A 15,248-nucleotide genomic window follows, 5' to 3' on the forward strand; every position below is an offset into this window, starting at 1 on the left:
ATACATCACATACTTTGCATGAACAAATGCTTCCTTAAATCAGTTCCCAACTTGTCTTTTACTTTTCTTCGATTAATATATTGCAGTGGCTTAACTTTCTATTACATGCAAGGGCCTGGTTTTGGCATGTAAGTTTTGTTAGTAAATTGCCAGCGTTCGCCATAGAAATTCAAAGTTGTGGAATTACAGAATTGTGACAGCACAGGAAGGGGTCATTCAGTCTGTCATGTCCATGCGAGCTTGCTGGAAGAGTTTACCCTGCTCCCCTGCATTTTTTCCTGTAGCCCTGAAGTTTTTTTCTGTTCAGATAATTATCCAGTGTCACAATTGAATCTACCACAATCACACTCTCAAGCAGTCCCTTTCCAGATCCTAATTACTCAGCGTAATAAAAGCTTTTTTTTAGTAGCAATTACTTCTTTCATCATTTATCTTAAACCTTACCCCTTCTAGTTTCAGACACTGTTTGAAATCTCATAAAAAGTTAGACCTTATTCTATCATATATATAGAAAATTATAGAACCATATAGTATAGCAAAAGCCCTTCAGCCGATCAAGTCTATACTGCCAAACATACACACATCCCTGCACCAAGCCTATATCTTTGAATGTTATGACACGTCTTATGTTCATCCAAGTACTTTTTTAAAAGGTTAAGGTTACCCACTTCAAAGCCCTCCCAGTCAATGGATTAATTTTAAACTGCAAGCCGAGGAATTAATATCGCTGTAGAACAAATCTGATGCTAAAAATTGTTTGAATGTTGATAAATGTCACCATTAAATATTAATTACCAATTTTTAAAATAGTATTTTTTAATTTAAAGTGGGAGAAAGTGAGGACTGCAGATGCTGGAGATCAGAGTCCAGAGTGTGGTGCTGGAAAAGCACAGCAGGTCAGGCAGCATCCGAGGAGCAGGAGAATTGGCATTTCGGACATAAGCCCTTCTTCAGCCAGTCGATTCTCCTGCTCCTTGGATGCTGCTTGACCTGCTGTGTTTTTCCAGCAACACACTCTCGACATTTTTAATTTAAAGACTATTTGTGATGTTTTATTGTTCATTTTCACTGTCTATTTACACAGCAATCTTTATTCTGCAAAACCTTTAAAATGTGATATTGAATTTAGTACTTTTCATTTTCAGCTTTGCTGTTTATGAGAATGCTTTAATGTGATTAGCTGCCTGATGACAAGACTGCAGCTCCATGCTAGGAATCTCCTTTAAGGAAAACTGCAATCCATTCTCCGCAGAGATTGCAAGATCTGTCAGCAGGACTGGCTTCCCTTAGCAGATGTCTATGGTGAATTAATTTTAGGCCAAAAGTTGTTTCAATGTCCATTACATACTGGTCAGTAACACAATGTCTGTGTCTCCATCATCTGGCCCTACCATTGAAGCTGTAATTGCCTTAATTTTCCCACGTAAGAGAGGAGTTACTACCAAATAGCGTTATTAGTCCTGATCATAAATCAATCATATTCTTTGGAAAAAATGCACCTACCTACAAATTGAAAAAGAGTAGTGTACAGTAGCTTTTATTTGTCATTTCTATCATATACAACTGATACAGTAAAAAATGAGACAGCGTTCCTCCAGGACCAAGGTGCTACATGAACAGCACAAACTACACAATCATACAAAGGGCTGCATAAAATGCACAAGAAGTGCAAACCACGCAAATTACAGTGTAATAGAAGAATGATAATTAATAGACATTGTTCTAGCAGCAAATCAAAGTCGTGCAAAGAATTTCAGATGGAAAAGAGTCCAACCATACTGTGTTAAGGAGTCGAGAGTGTGGTGCTGGAAAAGCACAGCAGGTCAGGCAGCATCTGAGGAACAGGAGAATCGACGTTTCGGACATAAGCCCTTCATCAGGAATGAAACATTCCTGATGAAGGGCTTATGCCCAAAATGTCAATTCTCCTGCTCATAGGATGCTGCCTGATCTGCTGCTCTTTTCCAGCACCACTCTAATGTTGTCTCTGTAGAATGTGGTGCGGATGGGGTTGGGAGGTGGGCTTTCCTCAGCCTATGCAGTAAGCAGAAATGCTGCTGGGCTTTCTCGGCTATGGAGCTGGTGTTGAGGGTCCAAGAGAGATTCTCCACCAGGTGGACGCCAAGAAATTTGGTTCTCTTCATGATCTCCACTGGGGAGCCGTTGACATCCAGTGTCGCATGGTCGCTCTATACCCTCGTGAAGTCAACAACCATCTCTTTCGTTTTGCCTTGTTTTCATTTTGTTCAGAGACAGGTTGTTGGCTCCGCACCAGTCTGTTAGCCCCTGCACCTCCTCTCTGTATACTGACTTGTCATTCCTGCTGATGGGATCCACTGCAGTCATATCAGTTAACTTGATGATGTGATTCAACCCGTGCATCACTGCACAGCTGTGTGTCAGCAGGGTGAACAGCAATGGACTGAACACACAGCCCTGAGGGACCCGCTGTGCTCAGTGTGATGGTGTTGGAGATGCTGTTCCCAATCTGGACTGACTGAGGTCTCCAGTCCGGAAGTCCACGATACAGTTACAGAAGGAGGTGTTTACGCCCAGCAGACTCAGCTTTCCAATCAGGTGCTGAGGAATGATGGTGCTAAATGCAGAGCGGAAGTCTATAAACAATCATCTGACGCAGGTGTCCTTCTTCTTCAGGTTGGCATCGAAATAATACTTTTCACAACTTTCCAGCTCTTTGCAGCCAATTAAATGCATTTGGAAGTGTAGTTGCTTTTCTAACATAGGAAACACAGCAACTAATTTACGTACTGCAAGTTCTAACAAACAGCAAGTGATCATGGCCAGATAAGCTGCTTTCTAAGTAAAAGCAAATTACTGCAGATGCTGGAATCTGCACTTACCCTGATGAAGAGTCATCTGGACTCGAAATGTTAGCTAGCTCTCTCTCCATGGATGCTGCCTGACCTGCTGTGAACTCCAGCATTTGTTGTTTTCAGTGTTTTCTAAGTAAATACTGCCAAGGCACTGGGCAAAACTCCCTGACTTTTCTTTAAATAGTACCACAGTGTGCAGAATGTTTTACTGCAAAACTGATAGCTGCAGCAGTATTTCAGGATAGCTCTGGAGCGTCAGCCTAGGTTAAGTGCTCAATGGGACTGCGAATCCATGACATACTATCCCAGTAGTAATGCTACTACTCCCATGTGCTGCAGCTTGGGACTCACTCATTGGCTGTGAGACAATCCATAGTTGAATTAACTGGTACTAACTGTCTAGGTTCACGCATGGAAAATACCCGATAGACTGAGGTACATGAAAATCAATTTGTTAATCTCTGCTCAGAAAGAGCCACCATCTTTGGAGTAAATGAAGAATTAGGGGAACTCTCAGGTTCTATCATATCAATAATATGACACACTTCTATTCCCTTCCTCAAAGAACAAGAAGAAGCACTTTTGCAAATAATTTCCTCAGAAGCAAATCTGCCCAATTTAAATATCCACTTTAGAAGTGGTGACAAACATAACTTCCTACACTTCATTTAAATGCACAAAGGATGTTGGAATTATAGAATCACAATATGATTACAGAACAGAACAAGGTCAGTGCAAGTTAACAGGTAACATATCCCCTGTCTTTTCCCACAGACCTGCATTTTGTTTCGGTTAGGAGCTTATCCAATTCCCTGTTGAAAGCCAAAATTGACCCTTACATTCTCAAGTAGTGTATTGCAGAAACAGCCATATGTTGCATAAAAGATTTTTTTTCTCTCTTTTTGCTACCTTTGGTTCTTTCGCTAATTACTATAAATCTGTGTCCTCTATTTCTTGGTCATTTTGCCACTGGCTTTAAAGCTATTGAACAATGATCTGTAGTGCTGTATTATTCTGAACACTAGCCCATGCAGAGAGTTTGGAAAAACTACATTACCAATAAAAATCTATGGGGTCCTTATTCCTCCCACTACACCCCACCCCACCCCACCCAACCCCAAAAGGGTTTTTTAAGGAAAGAGGTAGAACTGAGGTAAATTTGGATTTAACTACTGGGGTCAATTTCTCAGACTTGTATTCACAGAAGATGATCATTTAATTGTGATGCATTTAACAGCCCTGCTGCACGCAAGGAGACATTGGGGCAAGTGACTAGATACTTGGTCAAAGGGGTACATTCATCTTAAAGGAGCAGAAAGGTGGAAAGCTTTCAGAATTTTACAATTATAGATGTGCAACTGAAGAAAATTTGAGAAAAGCAGAGGTTCAAAAGGGTTGCAGATGGCAATGGAGAGGGCATTAATTCTTGGATATTGATAATTAGAAGGGGCGAGGTGAGTCAAGTGAACATTTCCCTCTTTAACAAGAAACATTGTGGTTCCTTGTTAATCAGGATTCTTTGCAATAGTTTTGTTTTTTTAAAAGGCTAGTGAATGCCAGACTCTCTTTAAACATAGAGTCATCCCAGTGCCCAGCCCTGCAGTGAGAGCCTACCAAACGCAGATCCAATTATATTTGAACCGTCCTTTGAAAAGAAGGCTCGCGCACTCCGGGAAACCCTGTTAAACGTTCTGCACTTCCTTTTCATTATTAGATCCTAAGCTATTACTCCTGTTGTCAGAGGACTTTTTCCTTGAACCAGGGCCACTTCTGGCTGAATTATGTTCAACATTTTCTGAGCATTTTCAAAACATTCTGAGAAGCAAGATTTTGAGCTGCATTTCTCTCCTAAATTGAACTGAATTCTACCTAAGAATTCCATCTTCAGTACAAATGCTGTTATCAAACATATGTAATCAGTACTTATTTCAGCGAATGTACTATTGTAAAATTTGAGTAAATTCATTTGAAAATTTATGAACTCCAGCAGAATAAATGTTATGTAAGCATCGGTGCTGATACATTTTAAACTTCAAACATTTTTATATGATTTGATCATCAATGTCAGGATTTTGAAAGGATTACTGCAAAAAGTAGCTTTTGAAAATTCTGATAAGACTTTAACAACCACATGGACTGTCACAAGGAACCATTGTTTTTGCCGGAATAATGGAAATTGATTCTATGATTCTGTGACTCCAGACTGCTGTGTGACTGTTCTAGGTGAAAAGGGAATATTCATCGCCTGGTCCGTTCTGGATTATTTATCCTCCCTACAGCTTTCCGAATAGAAAGGAGACACAAAAAGCCTATACCTCCTTTCATTAACCCCTCTTTACCCGCAAACCACTGAAAACATCTGACTTGGCTAATACACTTCATAAGGATGAAAGCAGTTCAATACAATGGAATTAGAGATGCTTCAAGTTTAGAAAGACGAGGGGGGGATATTGTAAAAAGGATTTACAAGGATGTTATCAAGACTGGAAAGTTTGAAGGTTAAGGAGAAGCTGGACAGGCTGAGACTTTATTCCCTGTAGCATTGCAGGCTGAGGGATAACCTTGTAGACGTTTATGAAATGATGGGGGGGGCGTAGATAAGGTGAATACACAAGGACTTTTCCCCAGGGTAGGAGAGGCGAAAACAAGAAGGCACAGGTTTAAGGTGAAAGGGGAAAGAATTAAATGTGAACTCAAGGGCAACTTTTTTTCTCACAGAGGGCAGTGTGTATAAGGAATGATCTGCCAGATGAAGTGGTTACAACATTTAAAAGACATTTGGACAGATATATAGATAGGAAAGGCTTCCACGGATGGAGGCCAAATGCAGGCAAATGGAACTAGTTCGGTTTTGGAAACCTGGTCAGCACAGGCTGCTTCCGTTCTGTATGACTCTATGACTTGTTGGGAGTCTCAAACTAGGCAATAGAAGAGACTCCAGAGTGTGGTGCTGGAAAAGCACACAGCCGGTCAGGCGGCATCTCGACTCTGATCTCCAGCATCTGCAGTCCTCAGTTGCTGAAGATAGAAGATAGTCCCTCAAAAATAGAATGGAGAATTCAGGAGAAACTTGACTTACAGATTGACAGATTACTTACAGTGTGAAAACAGGCCCTTTGGCCCAACAAGTCCACACCGACCCTCCGAAGCGCAACCCACCCAGACCCATTCCCCTACATTTACCCCTTCACCTAACACTACGGGCAATTTAGCCTGGCCAATTCACCTAACCTGCACATTTTTGGATTGTGGGAGGGAGCCAGAGCACCCGGAGGAAACCCACGCAGACACGGTGAGAATGTGCAAACTGATACACAGAGAGGGGCAAGAATATGGAACTATAGGGAGTGATTTGGATAAATAGTGCAGATATATTTCGGGGGTATCAGGACAAACAAATGAGGGAGGAGGAAATCCAAGAACACGCTGATAGTACGAGATAATGATGCAAGGAGGAAGTTGGTGTGAAACATGGAAGCATTCACCAGTCGGGCCGAATGGCCGGCTTCTCTGCTGTACCATTCAATGCAATTCACTTCCTGGCTGGCATTAAAGTGTTAATTCGATTTGACGACTTTCTGCTGGAAACCAATTTCCAGGACATTGCTTCCGATGCTGGTTTCTCGTGTGTTAGCAGTGACCGCCGGCGGCGCCCTCTGTTGATCATTACTGAGTGAATGTTGCAGGACACACTGCCAAGCCTGATCGAAATGAACTGGACAGCCGGATTCGGAATCTCGTTTTATTCTCATGTTATAGAATCGGTCTCTTAGCCGCCTCCCCCCCCCCCCCCCCCAAAAAAAGACAATAGACAATAAAATGAGAAGCTGGCTTCACGTTATAACCATTGAAATCCATAGTATGAATTAAGTGCGAAGGGAGAACATTTTGCCTGGCTATCGGGAGAGAGTGAGGGGGTAGTACCGATACGAAGGGCCAAATATTCACTTTATCTGCTGTGAGATTCTATGCATGCTCTTGTGTGTGTATGTATGAGAGAAAAAAGAAAACACTCAATTCCCTTTACCATTTTGACCCAGGAAGACTAAAACAGAATGGGAAAAGAGCAGAAAGACTCCATTCGGCCCATCGCGAGAAAGCTGGCTCTGTGGAAGAAATACACTGCCTTTTTTAAAAAAAACCGCAAGTGAGTTTGGTTTAGGATACAGGGATAATGTTTAATAGCAGCCTTTGTATGTTTGGAAATGAGGCAGTGTAAAATGTAACTGCTCCAGTGTGCTGAAATAGAAATGTCTGTGGGTGGGGGTACACTCCTCAAAGTTGGAGCCATGTGTGTTAGGATGACTGAACCGGCTGAGTGAGTTTTCTCCTATCTGAGCTTAGTGGGCGGGTTTAAAGTTCCCCTCCTCCCCTGTAACCCCCTCTATTCATTAACAGAAAAAACAGTTAGCCTTGTTATAAAAGTCCGCGAAACTTCCTCTGGGCTGCACTTGAGTTAGTAAAAAAAACGCAAGCATAGTAGAGTCGACCCCCCCCCCCCAACCAAAAAAGAGGAAAGGTTTGGCGTGCCTGAGGATTTACACACCGGTTAGCGTAAGGGAACTTGCAGTTACTTTCCTCATCAGGGCTGGTTTTACACCAGTACGTGTAGGGGCTAAAATTGTGAATTTATTTTTTTTAAAAATAAGAACTTATGCGAGTGAATTAGTTTTGTTTTGAAAAGAAACAATATTTAAATATTTATTCGTGAGGATAGGTGTTCAGGAGTGATGTCTGACGCTGCAATAAGGACTGAGGAAATTTTGTATTTTTTGAAACAAAAGTTGATATTCAAACTGAAGATTTGACCTCAAGAGTTTTTCCTTAAAATAGATTTTTGCAGTTTTTTTTTAAATCTGGAACTGGCTGCTTTATTTCTGCATAATCTCCGATCGCTGTAGTTCTCTGCAAATGCTCCTTGCACACACGATGAAGCACTGACTTTATCCTGAAGACTTGAACATTGAGACAGAACAGACTGTAGACCACACACACACGGGGCCAAGTGAGCTTAAAATATAACAGAAGCAAGGCAACTCCAACGTCGCAGCATCAAAGGTAGGTCGAAACCTTTTTACTAGCACGTTAAACCAGATGGCTTTTCATTGCAAAAAAAAAGCTGTATTGGTGGGTCACTGAATTATTATTTCAACTGACGAATTGGAAAGAGATCGGTGCCAGGTACAACAATTCGTAAAAATGAGTACGGGTGTTTTAAACGGCGAAATCTTCGTTTCAATGAAGATTTGGGTTGACTTTTGAACAGTGGATGAAGATGGTCCGCTGCTAGTTTTACTGCTGGGGACAGATCTCCACAGAACTGTTCCCTCTCAATGCACAATCTGCTCCGAAGGTCACAATGCAAACTAAGAAGCAAAAGGTGGCACAGCAACCTTTCCGGGAAATGTGGCCCCTTGTCCAGAAACCAAATTGCTGAAGTGTACGTTTATGGTAAATTTGGGGATTGAGGATCAAGTTACACAGGTAGAGCACGCAGCAATGCATTCTGCAATGCTCTCTCATCGAAATAAATCTCGGTCTGTTTTAATGCCTGATGTTTAACGTTGCCGATGTGTTGAATGAACGACACATTTCAAACGTAGCCTTTACATCCTGCAATTGGCAAAGCGAATAGCCAACATTAAGTTGAAGTCTAACTGGGAGTTTCTTTGCGAAGGGAGCACAATGTAATTGTAAATTACGGTAGGATGCTTTAGTTTCGCGGGACAAAACAAGTTGAGGACTCGGGGTCTGCGTGTGTTGGTCCTGATTCATATGAGAATCCACGGCGCCTGCTATGAACTGGGTGAGGGGAGTGAATGGCTGCAATTTCCAGGCTCTCTCGGAGATTGCAACCTCGTGGCGGCAGCCAGGGGGAAACACCCCCTCCTGCAACGTCACAATGCCGGCCCACGTCACGCACGGCGCTCCGATTGGCTGGCGAGGGATTTCCCCTGGGGATTTGGGAGCTCCCCGGGAGTGACGCGCCTGGCTCGCGGGGTGTCACCCCCTGGGGAAATGGAATATCAGGCTAACACCTGGATACTTACCCTAAACACTCTGCAAGATTCAACACACTGGAAGAGAACGCACATTCCACCTTCCATGTCAGATTTGTGTGCTTAAGAGAATAACATTCACAGATACTCCACTTGAATTGGTATTTAAACATTGGCTTGAGTGGTAAAGCAAAGCTGGAATCGCTTTCTGGTCAGATGCTGGTGAACCGTGAGTGGTTTAACTTGTGACTTGCGCTCAGACAGTCAAGTCATTTACCAAAGCCGCCTTGTGCATTGACAAACCATCTCGGCCTCTGTCAAATGAATTTTTTGTTGTTGGCTTTAAAGGCGTTACAAAGAAAGCCCTGTTTCCCGGAGAGCGCGAGAGGGATGTGTAGATGTGAAGCCCAGTTCAGTGAAACATTGATGCAATTGTGTCCATCCCAAAAAAGTTGGAGACGCGTCTTTCCTTTTTCGTCAGCGTTTTAGAATTCTGTGGCCATCTGACTTTGCTCTCTAGCCGCTGATATTGGTGAAGCTTTAAATATGCTACTGGCTATCAGACAGGAAAAGGCCAAGAAGCAGCAGGATCGTCTTATTAACAATGACCCGAGATCCGCGAGGCGCTGGCAATGTGTTTTATAACATTTCCAGCAAAACTTTTCATTTAATCCTTTCATCGCTGTGGGCAAAATATTCTGGTTCAATTATATATATATTTAAAATCATCATTGAGATGTGGTCAAGTCAAACAACATGCCAATATAGAATGATCTCAAATACAAACGACTATTGAGAGAGACCAGTCACTGTTTATCCTCCAACCCTCCTAACACCACGGGGCTTCCCCAGATTTCTTTATCCCACCTTTCAGCAATCGTGGAGCTAACCCTATATTAAATGTTGACACAGGCACCATTCTTCAGTTGGCTACGAGAAATCAACTGCCCTCCTTATCTGGAGGTGAAATTGTATGGGATTGTTTTAGCAAGAAGGTATAGTGTCCTGATTGTTAGATACAGTTGCTCGGTTAGTTCAGTAAACCAATTCCAGATGTAACCCTTCACTTTGCATCTGCAGGGTGGGACTCAGTGAAGTCAGGATTGCTGGGCCCAGATGGACGTGATTAGCTGTGGACCATGATTTGAATGCTATTAAAAATACGAGTTTCCCTTGGCTTTATTCGGGATGGGGGCAATAACCTACAGTAACCACATGAGGTATTCTGGTTTAATTATTTGGGGACAGTCATACTCCTGTCCGTCCATAGAGACGCCATCCCTATTCTACTCTTAATAAATTAGTAACACCTCTGGCATTAAAAATGCCATGATTCAGTGCAACAACACTGCAGTGGCCGAAGAGTCAGTTAAAGCACTTTCAGCAAGCCCAACGTTTAGATAGCACCATTCACATTCCAAAGCATTTTGTGTTTTTTTTTCTGAAGTATAATCAATGTTTTGGAAGGTCATGTGGTACAGTGGGTAATGTCACCAGCTCTGGGCCAGAAGCTACAGATTCAAGATGCACTCCAGCAGATGGATAGTGGTCATGGAGGTATGTTGGTAACATGGTCACTGATCAGTCTGTAAATCCTTTCAGTACACCTGAAGGCAGGCAGTCACAGTGGGAGAGTTTCCTGGTCAACCATCCTGCAGAAGGCAGTGACAAACCATGGCAGAACTCTGCCCAGGAGTCTAATGCAGGTCCATGGCCTAACACTCTGCTTGACTCTCAGTAGAAAAGATAAGCCAGTCAATCAATGTTGCAACATCAGAGGTTAGGCAGCCAGGGTTCACATAAACTGCAATGTGTTAATGATCAGATAATCAGTTGTTAGTGATTAGCCAGATCATTAGGTTTAATTTCCCTCTTCCTTCAAATTCGTGCCAAGAGATCTTTTAGTTTGGGATTATTGTCAGCATGAACAGCTTGGACCAAAGGGTCTGTTTCCGTGTTCTATGACTCCAAGAGAAGGCACCTCCAACAATACTCCATTCCACTGCAATGTAAGTTCCACTCACAGGAGTAGGACTGTAGCCCATAGCCTGCTGACATTGAAGCAAGAGTGTTAACCATTGGATCAAAGCTAATGCAGTTACCGTTCATCAGAAACAGAGTCCAAATCTGCAAGACAGGTCTCTATCATTATACTGTACATATTCTCTATACTAGAGATTCTTGTTGTACAGTGTGCTTGAAACCAAATTAACTTTTTAAATCTTGGATTGCCAAGCAGATGGAGAACCACAACTATTTCACAAACCACAAAACAACAAACTATATCTTCCAAAATCCTACTGTCTCTATACTCAATACACCTAAGTTTCTATCAACCATCACCTATGATTTCTGACTTGCATTGGCTCCTCATTGACAATGCTTTAAATTTAAGATTCTCAGCAATGTTTTCATCTCATTCAATGAGCTCATTTCTCCCTTTTACTGTAATCTCCTCCTAACCTACAACCCTCCCAGATCTCTGCACACACCCAAGTCTGGCCTCCACCTGATACCTTATTTTATTTGATGTATCATTGATGGCCATGTATTTAAGTACCTGAATTCTAAGGTCTGGCATTCCCTCCCTCACCCTGTCCATCTCTCCCCCCCATATTACTCTTTAAGTGATACTTCTGAAAAAAAAACTTAAGAAAGAAAAGATCTCACCTAGTATCTCTTAATCTGGCTTTGTATTAAATTGTTTGATAATACTCCAGTAAATCACTTTAGAATGTTTTACTGTGATGTATGAAGTGCTATAAAAATACAATTTATTGTGTTACTTTGCTTCATTGCCTGCTAAGCTTGACAGCAGTGAATGAGAGTCCTACCTTTTTAGCAAGCCTATTATTTCATGGAGAGAGTGTCACTTTAAATGATGTTTTGTATTTAACTGTGATAAATTTATTTTCAGTTTGAGCCATGTGACATCATCACTTCAATAACATCTTTGTGCATGGGTTCATTAAGTTTTAGATAACTCGAATGATCAAACAGTACCAAGATTGCAACTGTTTGAACACAGCCTATATATAGTACATGGGGAAGAAAATGAAATGACATGTAGCAATGTTCATGCTGTCTTTCAGAGCTTGTATCTCACTAACGTAGACCACAGTCAGGCTCATATCAAACTATGCAATAGCTAGAAAAAGTGCAGTGTATCTATACGTATTACCAGTCATTGTATTGCACTCAATGTTCATAGTCCTAGTTCTAAACAAATTGCATCCAACTTAATTGACATTTGATTTTTGGAGGATGTGGTTGCTCAGCCATGCACCACAAGGCACAGGTCAGGAATGTGATTAAATACTCCCTACAACATCTACAACACCACTTAAAAAGCTTGACATCATTCAAGTCAAAACAACCCACTTGATTGGCAGCATATCCACATTCACTAACTCCACCATAGTACCACTTGCAAGACGCACTGTAGTAGTTTGCCACAGCTCCTTAGACAAAACCTTCCGAAAGCCACAAACATTACTGTCGAGAAGGATAACGGTAACAGGTGCATACGAACACCACCAACTTCAAGTTCCTTTCCAATCCACATTTCATCCTGACTTAGAAATTATTTGGCACTGTTATATCACTGCTGCTCGGCGAAACTCCTACAACTCCATCCCTAACAGCACTGTGGGTGTACCTACACCACACGGCCTACAATGGTTCTAGAAGGCAGCTCACCACTACCATCTTAATAGCAATTAGGGATGAGCAGTAGATGTTGGCCATTACCATGAACGAGTGAAAAAAGCCTCATCTGGATGCATTCATTTGACAGGCAGATGCAGGGGGATTGGAGAGGGCAGAGCTAAGGGTCTTAATGTCAGTACACATGGTTGACAAGTTCACATGAAAGTTTTTCACTCTCAGTTGTAAATCATTGGAATTATCAATTGCAGTGAGTCGTGGATGTTCTGTCATTAAATATATTCAAGATTAATGAGTTTGGGCACAAAGTTGCTTAAGGGATTATGGAGATAGGGTGAGAAAATACAGTTGGAGCAAGAGGAAACATGATGTTACTCAATGATGGAACAGGAGTGAAGGGCTGAATAGCGTATTGCAGCTACTATTTCACATGTTCTTAGATCCTGTTCAATTCTATATTTCACAAGTTTAGATAGTAAATATTACAATATTCTACCATGGGAAACCCCAGCCGGTCTTTACGTGACATGCTAACCTCTGATGAGTGTAAGGTGAGGGGACACTTCATAAGGATCAGGACTGGGGAAACAAATGGACTCCCCATTGAGGATCCAGAATACCGTTTACTTGACTCAAGGCCAAGTAAGTGAGTCGACATTAAGGCTGAAGGCCCTTCCTCATCTACATGGACTTGGCTACTCATCTTAATCCTTAAGGAGCTTGTGTCGGTTCTGTTCACTGATACTTGCCAGTTATTTAGCTGAGTCCAAAATTAAGAACTATAAATATATAATAGTCACTAACAAGTCCAGCAGGGAATTCTATAGAAACAAGGCCAAGTAAGTGAGTCGACATTAATGCTGAAGGCCCTTCCTCATCTACATGGACTTGGCTACTCATCTTAATCCTTAAGGAGCTTGTGTCTGTTCTGTTCACTGATACTTGCCAGTTATTTAGCTGAGTCCAAAATTAAGAACTATAAATATATAATAGTCACTAACAAGTCCAGCAGGGAATTCTATAGAAATGTATCCAGAGAATGGTGAGAATGAGAAATTCACTACCACAGGGGGTGGTTGAGGTGAACAGTATTTAAGGGAGAAACTGGATAAATACGTGAGTAAGAAATAAAGTAGAAAGAAAGGTTAACAGGGTGAGATGAATATGGCTGAGAGGAGACTTGGGTAACATAAAGAACAGTTCGTGTAGTTGGGTTGCTGTAAAATCTGGCATTGTTTTGGTCTTATTAAATCATTATGTAATGAGGGGGGAGCTGAAAAGGTGGAGAGGCTCTAGAATAACTCCTCTCAAAGATCATTTACACAAATAATGCAGAAGAGAGGGAGCTGCTATATTAAACAAGTGAGAGGAAGGTTCTGAACTCCACTTGCCGATATCTTCAGTTATTGGCAGCGCACCAACCTCCAGTCTGTTTCCATTGCCTTCATTTCCTGGAAAGAAGGAAAGAGCTGCCTCTCCCATTAACCCTACAATACCTATTCAAACGTCTCCATCATTTCTGGGTGCCCTTGACAAAAGTTCTCAATAAAGCAAGTACCCAGCTGTGTGCATTACCAGTTCAACAATAACAATGACTTCATTTATATTGCAACTTTAACACTAAGGCTATTGAGGCTCAATTAGTAGAACTTTCTCCTCTTGACTCTGCAGGTTTTAGATTCAAGACCCACTCTAAGTGAAGAAATAAAATCAATGCTGATAATCCACTTTTCTTGTATATCTGCTCTCAGATCAAGGGAAATACTTCCCTGGTGCTATTTTGGAGAGGGGAAGAGGAGTTCTGTTCCATGTCCTGCCTAATGATTATATTTATCCCTCAATCAGTATCACAAAAAGAGAGATTGTTCTGTTATTAATCACATTTCTGTGATGGGAGCTTGCTGTGTGCAAATTGACTGCTACAGGAGTTCAAAATTAGCAGTATGACACTTCAAAAGTACTACACCTGCTGTAAAGCACTTTCTGACATCCAAGGGAAAAGAATAGTGCTAAATGAATGCCAAGTATTTTTTGACAGAAGTGTGACAAAGCCACACAAAGAGATAGTAAGATTAAATACTTGATAAATGAGGCAATGTTTAAGGAGCATCTAAAAATAAAATGAGAGAACACTGAAGAGGCGTAATCAAGAGCTCATTAAATAAAAACGACATTTGTTCAATGAATTTTGCAGCTTTTAGTTCCTTTGCACACAATTTCACTTGTATTTTAGCATATCTCATCCTCTATCATTCCTCACCTGAATATAAGTTTATTGATGAATATAAATTCAGTCTTAGCTGCATTAGGTAATGGAGAAAAGCAGTTCGTGTATATAAGGAATCAACACTCAGCATGATTAATATTCTCTCACTAACTAAGAGGTCAGGGAGACAAGGGACTCACAGTTGGGAGTAACACACTCCCATGTTCACAACCATGAGATGATTTTCTTTCTCATCGACAAAGTGAGAGGGGCAGCAATTTGGAGCAGAGGCCTGGCCACCAGATGGGGGCGGTGAGATTTCAGTGCAAGCCGTTCCCACAGCAACACATGAATAAACAATCTGAGTGGGCAAACGAAGAGTGAAAAATGAAATGTTTGCCGAAATGTAGCCTCTGTTGAATAATTAAGTCCAGAATCCATTTGATGGTGGGGTGAGCTGCCCCCATTTGATGGGGGGGATGTCAGGGGGGAAACCAGTGAAATGTCAACCGTTCTTAGTTGGCCCTGTTTTGAACTGCAGGA

General features: G+C 41.6%; 1 protein-coding gene across 2 annotated transcripts in view; it reads left to right on the top strand.

Moving 5' to 3' along the window:
• Positions 1-7,355: 7,355 nt before the first annotated feature.
• Positions 7,356-15,248, top strand: part of has2 (hyaluronan synthase 2) — a 30,422-nt gene continuing 22,529 nt past the window's right edge. The window contains exon 1 of one of the 2 annotated variants that reach the window (XM_043688678.1): positions 7,356-7,892. The gene's annotated coding sequence lies outside the window, so the exon portion shown is untranslated. Of the gene's footprint in view, positions 7,893-8,797; positions 9,829-15,248 lie in introns of those variants that run through there. The other variant, XM_043688679.1, reaches the window with a different exon arrangement.

The sequence above is a fragment of the Chiloscyllium plagiosum genome, chromosome 4 (assembly GCF_004010195.1).
Source record: "Chiloscyllium plagiosum isolate BGI_BamShark_2017 chromosome 4, ASM401019v2, whole genome shotgun sequence".
Lineage (NCBI taxonomy): Eukaryota > Metazoa > Chordata > Chondrichthyes > Orectolobiformes > Hemiscylliidae > Chiloscyllium > Chiloscyllium plagiosum.